At 48.6% G+C, this 10,222-nt stretch overlaps 1 pseudogene; it reads left to right on the forward strand.

The window, feature by feature from the left end:
• The first annotated feature begins 2,148 nt into the window (after positions 1–2,148).
• The window catches only part of LOC119310031, a 37,562-nt pseudogene continuing 29,488 nt past the window's right edge, over positions 2,149–10,222 (forward strand).

Raw genomic sequence — 10,222 nt, forward strand, 5'->3', positions numbered from 1 at the left:
GGGCCGGCGGCGGGGCTGGCGCGGCGGCGCCACGTGGCAGTGTGCGATTCACCGGGGCGCGGCGGCGGACGTGTCCGGCTCGCCCGGACGTGTCCGGCGGCGCGGAGAGGGGAGATTATTAGGGTTTGCCCGGATTTGGGGGAAGGGATCTATATATAGAGGTAGAGGGAGCTAGGAGACTCCAAATGAGGTGCGGTTTTCGCCCACACGATCGTGATCGAACGACCGAGAGCATGGAGGGGAGTTAGATGGGTTATTGGGCTGTTTTGGAGGGGTGTTGGGCTGCAACTCAAAAGAGGCCTTCTCGGATATGCGGATAACCGTTGGAGTATCAAACGAGCTCCAAATGACCCGAAACTTGACAGGTGGTCTACCGGTGCTATACCAGGGCCACTTGGCAAGGCTCGGTCCATTCCGAGAACGTTCAACACCCGCACAGGAAAAGGAGACAAGAGGGGTGCGCCGGTGCATGTGGGAGTGTCGGATTGCGAAACGGACAACGGGGAAAAAGCTCGGATGCATGAGACGAACACGTATGCAAATGAGATGCATATGATGACATGATATGAGATGCATGACATGAATAAAATGAAAAACAAAAGACAAAACCCAACCACGGAGGGAATAACATATCACATGGCCGAAAATGGCAAGAGTTGGAGATACAAAGATGGAAAGTTACATCCGGGGTGTTACAGATCTCCCCCTGCAGTATTCAATGATAATCTGCGTAAGGCTCAAGGGACCGTGTAGAGGGGGTGATGTGAGCAACTCCCGGCTGCCGTCCTCAAGGTGGTACAAATACATCTGAATCTCCTTTTCCTTGACGTTGTAGTAGTAAATGCAGTTAGCTTCGATGGCAGGAAGATGGTTAGTGTCGATGGAGAGACAGTGCCCGAGACCAAGGAATATAGCACGGTTTCCGATGCTCTTGATCGGCTCCAAGGCTGTCCTCTCGAGGTCAAGCCTGAAGACGTGCATGCGCCTTACAAACGGCGAGTACCGTGGGTGGCCTGGCATCGATGGTAGCTTGCCTACAAGCAATAGCTCCCCGACGTTATCCACGAGGAAGCTTCGCTTTGTTACACTACTGTGTTTGATGATGGTAGTGATCTCAGGGTTGGTATGCGGCCCCTTGGGGAAATCCACGGCCTTAACTGACCCACCGATGTCGGCGATGTATGCATGGCCTTGGAAGGACGACACGTTGATGAGCATGTTGACTGGAATGCTGTCGGCACTAAACCATCGGGGAAGAGGGTTACTCGGATCATAGCACACTACTCTCAAATGATGATGAAAGACAAGGACGAGTGGCGCCATCGCGTCGGCGGTCACAGCGACATGGGAGCATAGGCGATGCGACGAAAGGCCTGAAGGGAAGCGGAGCATCGAACCCGTGAAGGGGTTAAGGATACACATGTCGTAGCCATACCCAGTGTCCACTTCAAGCAGGATAAGACCGTCCGCCGCGCCGACATAGGTGTAGGCACCATCGTTGAGGAGGGGCAATTTCTTCCGTAGGAAGCGCCCGGTGTCGAGGTTAAGAAAGAGGCGGGAGTCGACGTGGCGGGAGAGATCGTCGAGCATAACCCATCTATGGGGACGGAAGCGGCGGCTTAGGCCGCTCGGATCATCGGTGGCAGCACGCCAGCTGCAACACGCGGCACGGAAGGTCATGTAGGAGTCCACGTCACCGGCGGAGAGGAAGATTTCCCCAACGCAGCTCACGAGGTCGGGGGGCAGCGACGACCAGCCCACGGACGCCGCCGGCATGGTCTTCCTGCGCGTGCACCGCTGGTCCGGCATTGCTACTTTCTCTGTCTGGTTGTGTGGTTGATCTTATGATCTCCAGCTGAATCTGTGTCCAGGCCACGGGGCTCGTATGCTTTTATTGTGCATCTGTGCCCGTGTCCAAGACAGAAACGGTGGGTCTTTCCTCTTTCTATTTGAATTTGGTTCTGTCTTTTTCTCTCCGTTACCGACGGAGGTTCTTCAAACAGTGTCCGGCTCGCACTATAATTAGAATTAATCACCGTTTCTTATCTACTCCCAGATTGAACGTGAGTTTGCTTGCCAGCGAGGCGATCTAGTGGCCTTTGTTGTGTCTGCTTGTGCGTCTCGCCGGAATCAACTCGCACACTTGCCATGTCGGCGTGCTTCACCGGTGTTTTTGTCGTCTCCGGCACCGGCGAGCTGTGCCCTTGCGCCGAGTTGTTGGCCGACACCAACGCGGATTATGGGTACCACCTACTCGCGGTCCAAGACTACACCGCCACCAAGAGAGCGACACCCACCGGCCAGAGCATCAACTCGCGTCCTTTCATCGTAGGAGATCACGAGTGGTACATCCGGTACTTCCCTAACGGTGACAAGCCAAGCTGCGCCGACAGCTGCAGTCGGACCCCCGCGCCGCCCTTCCAAGGCGTCTCGGGGGCGAAACCCTAAATCGCCGCAGAGTCCTCCCCTTCACGTCTCCCACCCCTCGCCGCCGCCAGGCAAGCCCTTGGCGCCACCGAGGAAGGTGGCAGCGGGGCATCTGCTGCTCTGCTTTTTGCGGGGAGCCACGGGATTTGGGGCAGCGGCCTCGGTCGGAGTGGCACCACCGGCTCTGCGGCGAGCGGTGGCGCGGGCGTGGTGGTGGTGTCCCTGGCCGCGAGGGCGGTGCGGATCCGGTGGGCATGGACTTGGCGCGGTCCTGGCGGTCGGCGGCACCAGATCTGGCGTCCCTTGCATTCTCTGATGTGGTGCGATCCCTCCCCTCTGGCCTGGGTCGGCGTTCTTCTTCGATCTTCGGTCTCCATGCTGCGGGTGGGGTGGTGGTGTGGAGCCAGACCAGGAGAAATCCATGGGCGGCCATGGCTGGCCGCCACGGCGGCGGCGCCCAAGGGCACCATTCTTCCTCCTTGGAGGCGTTTGTCAGGTCTGACTCCCTCCACCCACCTTCCTCTAGCCTCCCGGGTGAAAGCCCTAACCTCGGTGAGCGACGCTGGCGCTCCCGCGTCGTTTTCTCACTAGTAGAAAAGGGGGCAAAGGTTCAGGTCGGGTCAGCCCATTAGTCCCGGTTCAGTCTAGAACCGGGACCCATGGGGCATTGGACCCGGTTCGTGAGCCCCGGTGGCCGGCCAGGCCACGTGGGCCATTGGTCCCAGTTCGTCTGGACCTTTTGGTCCCGATTGGTGGGACGAACCGAGACCAATGGGTCTCGCTCCTGGCCCACCACCATTGGTCCCGGTTGGTGGCATGAACCGGGACCAAAGGCTGCCCTTTAGTCCCGGTTCATGCCACCAACCGGGACCAATGATGTGCTTATATATACCCCCTCGCGTAAGAGCAGAGCATACTGCTTTTTTTTTTCTGGCCGCCGAGGCGGAGAGGGCTTGGTGGTGCTCTAGCTCACCTCCTATGCACACAAGGTGTTCGATGGAATGCCCAAGCCATATTACTTAAGCTTTCTCCATTTTCCTCAATATTTGTCTAGGTTTAGCGGTCCGTCACGCCCCGTCCCCGTCTTCACCGCAGTCGATCACTCGCCTCGATTTCATCGCCGGCACCACCGTGGCGAGCCTCTTGTTCTTATCTTCTTTCTGAAAGGAAAAATATTCTTACTTGTATGTTTAGATAGATACTTGTATTATTTTCTTACTTTTATTATTGCATCTTATACAGTGCGATGGTTTTGGTATCCGCCCCCGTCGGCCCTCGTCCTGTCTATGATTCGGATGTGGTATATATTATCTTTTCATAACTATTGATTCATTTATTGTTTATGACAATTATGCCGACCAACATGACATAGATTTTATTTATCTAGGAGGTTGTTGAACCGGAAATTCTAACCGACCCTATTGTCGATAGGTTAAATTTAGTTGAAGAAGAAAACAATTTTTGAAGGAAAAAATAAGAAAAATTGAGGAGGAGAAGATGATATTGGAGTTGCATGTTGCGGATGTTGTCGATGATCACAAGATCAAGATGGATGCAATGCGCTTGAAGATTAGAAAGATTAGAAAATATGCCATTCATACCAAGGCTTGGTATCATTATGCCGTTGGATCAATTGTTACCTTGGTTGCGATTATGATCGCATTTGTTTTCGCATTGAAACGTTTTACATAGTTTCAATGTATGGTTTAATTAATTTAGATGCTCTGCAGAGCTTTATGTTGTTAGATGAGAACTATGTATGTACTTTGGTTTTAATGTGATGATGAACTTCTATTAATTTGGTCACTTAATTATCTATTCATGATGTTCTGTAATGGTTTTTGACACACTTAATTATATATAATGCACACAGATGAACCGGCAATAGATGTACGGTGACAGACACACCTCCGAGTACATTAAGGGCGTGCAAGATTTTCTCGAAGTGGCTGAGGCAAACAAGCAGAATGGTTTTATGTGTTGTCCATGCCCTATATGTAGGAATACGAAGTCTTACTCTGACCGGAAAATCCTTCACACCCACCTGCTTTACAAGGATTTCATGCCACACTATAATGTTTGGACGAGGCACGGAGAAATAGGGGTTATGATGGAAGACAGCTAAGAAGAAGAGTATGATGACAACTATGTGCCCCTTGAATACGGTGATGCTACTGAACATCAAGAGGAACCAGACGATGTGCACGATGATGCTGCAACGGGAGAAGCTGCTGAAGATCAAGAGGAACCAGACGATGTGCCCAATGATGATGATCTCCGCCGGGTCATTGTCGATGCAAGGACGCAATGGCAAAGTCAAAAGGAGAAGCTGAAGTTCGATCGCATGTTAGGGGATCACAAAAAAGGGTTGTACCCCAATTGCGATGATGGCAACACAAAGCTCGGTACCGTACTGGAATTGCCGCAGTGGAAGGCAGAGAATGCTGTGCGTGACAAAGGATTTGAGAAGCTACTGAAAATATTGAAGAAGAAGCTTCCAAAGGATAACGAATTGCCCGATAGTACATAGGCAGCAAAGAAGGTCGTATGCCCTCTAGGATTGGAGGTGCATAAGATACATGCATGCCCTAATGACTGCATCCTCTACCGCAGTGCGTACAAGGATCTGAACGCATGCCCGGTATGCGGTGCATTACGGTATAAGATCAGACGAGATGACCCTGGTGATGTTGACGGCGAGCCACCCAGGAAGAGGGTTCCTGCGAAGCTGATGTGGTATGCTCCTATAATACCAGGTTGAAACGTCTTTTCAGAAACAGAGAGCATGCCAAGTTGATGCGATGGCACAGTGAGGACCGTAAGAAAGACGGGAAGTTGAGAGCACCCGGTGACGGGTCGCAGTGGAGAAAAATCGAGAGAAAGTACTGGGATGAGTTTGCAAGTGACCCAAGGAACGTATGGTTTGCTTTAAGCACGGATGGCAATAATCCTTTCGGGGAGCAGAGCAGCAATCACAACACCTGGCCCGTGACTCTATGTATGTATAACCTTCCTCCTTGGATGTGCATGAAGCGGAAGTTCATTATGATGTCAGTTCTCATCCAAGGCCCTAAGCAACCTGGCAACGACATTGATGTGTACCTAAGGCCATTAGTTGAAGAACTTTTACAGCTGTGGAATGGAAACGGTGTACGTACGTGGGATGAGCACAAACAGGAGGAATTTGACCTAAAGGCATTGCTGTTCGTGACCATCAACGATTGGCCTGCTCTCAGTGACCTTTCAGGACAGACAAACAAGGGATACCACGCATGCACGCACTGTTTACTTGACACCGATAGTATATACCTGGGAAGCTGCAGGAAGAATGTGTACCTTGGCCATCGTCGATTTCTTCCGACCAACCATCAATGTCGAAAGAAAGGCAAGCATTGCAAAGGCGAGGCAGATCACCGGAAGAAGCCTGCCATGCGTACCGGTGATCACGTACTTGATATGGTCAATGATTTACATGTAATCTTTGGAAAGGGTCCCGGCGCACTAGCTGTTCCGAATGACGCTGACGGACACGCACCCATGTGGAAGAAGATATCTATATTTTGGGACCTACCCTACTGGAAAGACCTAGAGGTCTACTCTTCAATCAACGTGATGCACGCGACGAAGAACCTTTGCGTGAACCTGCTAGGCTTCTTGGGCGTGTATGGAAAGACAAAAGATACACCTGAGGCACGGGAGGACCTGCAACGTTTGCACGAAAAAGACGGCATGCCTCCGAAGCAGTATGAAGGTCCTGCTGAAGGAAATATGCCCTAGAGGCAATAATAAAGTTATTATTTATATCCTCATATCATGATAAATGTTTATTATTCATGCTAGAATTGTATTAACCGGAAACATGATACATCTGTGAATACATAGACAAACTTAATGTCACTAGTATGCCTCTACTTGACTAGCTCATTAATCAAAGATGGTTATGTTTCCTAACCATAGACATGAGTTTTCATTTGATTATCAGGGTCACATCATTAGGAGAATGATGTGATTGACATAACCCATTTCATTAGCTTAGCACTTGATCGTTTAGTATGTTGCTATTGCTTTCTTCATGACTTATACATGTTTCTACAACTATGAGATTATGCAACTCACGTTTACTGGAGGAACACTTTGTGTGCTACCAAACGTCACAACGTAACTGGGTGATTATAAAGGAGCTCTACACGTGTCTCCAAAGGTACATGTTGAGTTGGCGTATTTCAAGATTAGGTTTTGTCACTCCGATTGTTGGAGAGGTATCTATGGGCCCTCTCGGTAATGCACATCACTATAAGCCTTGCAAGCAATGTAGCTAAAGAGTTAGTTACGGATTGATGCATTACGTAACGAGTAAAGAGACTTGCCGGTAACGAGATTGAACTAGGTATTGAGATACCGACGATCGAATCTCGGGCAAGTAACATACCGATGACAAAGGGAACAACATATGTTGTTATGCGGTTTGACCGATAAAGATCTTCGTAGAATATGTGGGAGCCAATATGGGCATCCAGGTCCCGCTATTGGTTATTGACCGGAAATGTGTCTCGGTCATGTCTATATACTTCTCGAACCCGTAGGGTCCTCACGCTTAACGTTTCGTTGACGATATAGTATTATATGAGTTATGTATGTTGGTAACCGAAAGTTGTTCGGAGTCCCGGATGAGATCATGGACATGACGAGGAACTCCGGAATGGTCCAGAGATAAAGTTTGATATATGGGATAATAGTGTTTGATCTCCGAAAGGGTTCCGGAATTCACTGGAAGGGGTTCCGGATGTTTCCCGAAATGTTTGGGTACGAGAACACGTTATTTGGGCCAAAGGGGAAAGCCCACAGGGTTTTTGGAAAGCGCAAAAGGAAGTTTTGCAGAGTCTAGGGGCCAGACGCCAGGGTCCCTGGTGTCTGGGTCTAGACGCCGGGAACTCTGGCATCTAGCCCTAGAGTCCGAGAAGGACTCTTGCCTTTTGGGTGAAACCGACTTTGTGGAGGCTTTTACTCCAAGTTTCGACCACAAGGCTCAACATATAAATAGAGGGGCAGGGCTAGCACCAAAGACACATCAAGAAACACCAAGCAATGTGTCGGCAACCCCGTCCCCTTTAGTTTATCCTCTGTCATAGTTTCCGTAGTGCTTAGGCGAAGCCCTGCGGAGATTGTTCTTCACCAACACCATCACCACGCTGTCGTGCTGCCGGAACTCATCTACTACTTCGCCCGTATTGCTGGATCGAGAAGGCGAGGACGTCATCGAGCTGAAGGTGTGCAGAACTCGGAGGTGCCGTGCGTTCGGTACTTGGATCGGTCGGATCGTGAAGACGTACGACTACATCAATCGCGTTGATAAACGCTTCCGCTTAGCGATCTTCAAGGGTATGAAGATACACTCCCCCTCTCGTTGCTATGCATCACCATGATCTTGCGTGTGCGTAGGAAATTCTTTAAATTACTACGTTCCCCAACACCTGCCAGCTACGTTCTTACGAAAGAAGAGAAAGAAATCTTCTTTGAATGCCTGCTTAGTATGAAGGTCCCGACTGGCTTCTCATCGAATATAAAGGGAATAATAAATATGCCAGAGAAAAAGTTCCAGAACCTAAAGTCTCATGACTGCCACGTGATTATGAAACAACTGCTTCCGGTTGCATTGAGGGGTCTTCTACCGGAAAACGTCCGATTAGCCATTGTGAAGCTATGTGCATTCCTAAATGCAATCTCTCAGAAGGTGATCGATCCAGAAATCATACCAAGGCTAAGGAGTGATGTGGCGCAATGTCTTGTCAGTTTCAAGCTGGTGTTCCCACCATCCTTCTTCAATATCAGGACGCACGTCCTAGTTCATCTAGTCGACGAGATTGTCATTCTGGGGCCCGTATTTCTACACAATATGTCCCCCTTTGAAAGGTTCATGGGAGTCCTAAAGAAATATATCCGTAACCGCGCTAGTCCAGAAGGAAGCATCTCCATGGGGCATCAAACAGAGGATGCCATCGGGTTTTGTGTTGACTTCATTCCTGGCCTTAAGAAGATAGGTCTCCCTAAATCGCGGTATGAGGGGAGACTGACTGGAAAAGGCACGCTTGGAAGGGACTCAATAATATGCAGTGATGGATATTCTTGGTCTCAAGCACACTACACAATTCTACAGAACTGTACCTTGATGACCCCGTATGTTGATGAACACAAGAACAGTCTACGCTCCAAACACCCGGAGCAGTGCGACGACTGGATTACATGTGAACACATCAGGACTTTCAGCAGTTGGTTGGAAACATGTCTCAGAGGTGACAACACTATTTGTGATGAGATGTACTTGTTGTCAAGGGGACCATCTTTGACTGTATTGATTTACAAAAGGATACGAGATAAATGGGAATACATTTTACACGATTGACCAAGATCAAAAGAGCACCAACCAAAACAGCGGTGTCCGCTTTGATGCAACAAGCGAGAGGGGAAATGACACATATTATGGTTACATAGTGGACATATGGGAACTTGACTACGGACATGATTTTAAGGTCCCTTTGTTTAAGTGCAAATGGGTCAATCTGTCAGGAGGCGGGGTACAGGTAGACCCACAGTACGGAATGACAATAGTGGATCTGAAAATTCTTGGGTACACTGACGAACAGTTCGTCCTAGCCAATGATGTGGCACAGGTTATCTATGTGAAGGACATGTCTACCAGACTAAGAAAAAGAGAAGATAAGGAAGCGAATACATCATACGATGAGCCAAAGTGCCACATAGTTCTTTTTGGAAAAAGGAACATCGTGGGAGTGGAGGGCAAGACAGACATGTCTGAAGATTATGAAAAGTTTCATGAAATTCCTCCCTTCAAAGTCAAGGCTGACCCAAGCATCCTGATAAACGATGAAGATTATCCATGGTTACGGCGCAATAAGCAAATGACACAAGCGAAGAAAAAGTGAAGACTTTCTCCCGCAACTGTTATGATGATATCATGCCAACTTTGTAATAGACGAGTATGATACCATTGTCCGTTTTGTACATGCACATGCTATGTGGGTGAAATTATGATACCATGCCAACTTTCAACTTTTTCAGAGTTTATTTGAAATGCTTTAATGTCTTATGGTTCGGCCCTCGTAATACCATTAATCCCGGTTCGCTCCTTGTCAACTATGTTCTCACCAAGAACACTCTCAAGAGGGCAGCCACGTGGGCCATTGGTCCCGGTTCGTCTGGACCTTTTGGTCCCGGTTCCACGCATGAACCGGGACCAATGCGCCTCGCCCCTGGCCCATGACCATTAGTCCCAGTGTGTGCCACAAACCGGGACTAAATGGTCGGTCCTCGTTGCGCTCAGAGTTTAGTCCCACCTCGCCAACCGAAGGGCGCTCACACCGGTTTATAAGCCCGTCCCTCTCTGCCTTGTTGAGCTCCTCTCAAAGTGAAAATAGTTGCCCCTATACAGGGAATTTTACCTAAATTCACAGTGAATTTCTCTGAAATTCATAGAAATTTATTATGAATTTAGGTTGAATTTTCTCTATAGGCGCATCTGTGTTCATTTTTTAGTAAGGTAATCACAAACTTGTGATTCACACAAATTTCAAAGAATTCAAATTTAACTATTCAAATTTGAAAACTAATGGCACTAACAGAAAGTTTATAATTTTTCTAAAACTAATGGCACTAACAGAAAGTTTATAATTTTGCTGACCTAAAAGCAAAAAAGAATTAAAAAATAAAGCAAAAAACAAAAGAAAATAAATAATGCAAAAAAAAACTGGAAACAAAATAAAAATAGAAACAATAAGTA

The sequence above is a fragment of the Triticum dicoccoides genome, chromosome 5B (genome assembly GCF_002162155.2).
Source record: "Triticum dicoccoides isolate Atlit2015 ecotype Zavitan chromosome 5B, WEW_v2.0, whole genome shotgun sequence".
Classification (NCBI taxonomy): Eukaryota; Viridiplantae; Streptophyta; class Magnoliopsida; order Poales; family Poaceae; genus Triticum; species Triticum dicoccoides.